Source organism: Arachis duranensis, chromosome 1, assembly GCF_000817695.3.
Source record: "Arachis duranensis cultivar V14167 chromosome 1, aradu.V14167.gnm2.J7QH, whole genome shotgun sequence".
NCBI classification, from domain to species: domain Eukaryota; kingdom Viridiplantae; phylum Streptophyta; class Magnoliopsida; order Fabales; family Fabaceae; genus Arachis; species Arachis duranensis.
The window spans coordinates 38,993,875-38,995,257 of record NC_029772.3 but is presented as its reverse complement, the minus strand read 5'-3'; positions in this window follow the sequence as shown (position 1 = coordinate 38,995,257).

The following is a 1,383-nucleotide window of genomic DNA, read 5'->3' as shown; positions in this document are numbered from 1 at the left end:
CGGCCACCGTCATAGATCTCGTCCGAGACTGACCTACAGTTTCAGGTAACCCTCGGAACACTACTCATCCATCACCTTCCTATCCCTTTCAAGCTCCAACAGATTAGAAATAGAAAGCAAATAAGACGAGGACATTGCACTCATTAACAAATTCAGAGCATACTCTTCGTTAGCCACTCTATTCTCACAGTCTAAAATCTGCTTAGGTTCTGGAGACCAAAAATCAGGGAATATTTCCTCAAGCAATGAATCTAAAAAGAATGGATAAAAATCCTCGACAATCTGAACCTTTACGAACATTTCTTTAAAATCTTTGAAAAATTGTTTGTATAGACTAAACACACCACGACCCGGATGGCTACGCAAATTTATCCACCCACTCCTCTAGACTCATTTAGCTTGGAACAATGAAAAAATAAGCCAAGAGAGGGGTAACACTCAAGGTACTCCAACAAGCACTCAAAGGCTCGAACGAACGCCCACGAATTCGGGTATAATTGCGTTGGAGTACATTAAGCTGGGCTAAGACTCCACATTCGAAATCAGTAAAGGGAAGTTGCATACCAAGTTCAGTTAATATGCAAGTATAAATATAGATGTAGCTCCAATCAGGCCTCTTCTCACAGATACTGTCACTCACATCACATGGTAAAAACCTAATCTCTAACTCGCTACTTGATGACATGTCACCATGTCATGTTTCTCTATGCTTTTTCATACAAGAAATTGATGATTTGTGCTTAAATATTGAATGCTTTGGTGCTTAAATAGTATTTCTTTGATCTTTTGATTTGATAAACTTTGTAGGAAATAAAAAGAAAAAGAAGCAAAGAAGCACAAAATAAGCTAAAAAGGAGAAAAAAGAGTTTTGGGGCACACTTTGAAATTGGAACACACTTTGAAGTCTTAGGCCACGCTTTTAAGCGTGGCCCATGACCATAAAACCTTGGCCTCATACACATGCATTAATGCTTATACATGCATGCATTTAAGTATAAATGGCCGAATGAATGAAATGTTGCATAAAACATTTAATTAATAATGCCAAATGAATAAACTAAATGAATGCTATGTTAAGTAATTGGCATTACTAATTATATGTAATAATATAATGTATGCATGCATTCAAGCCAATGAATCATGGCATTACGTTCATTAATTGGCATTGCTAATAAAACTTAATGCATGTATAAAGCATTTGGTCATTAAAGAATGAATGCTACGTAATGCATTGGCATTAATTAATGAATGGATGCATAAATGAACACTAGCGTTCATGGGCCACCAAGAATTGCTAGGCCAAAGAAAAGCTATGCTTCAACAAGGAAAAAGGCATCAAGGCACTAGCGCTCGGTTAACGTTGTAAACTTTATCGGGCTCCCA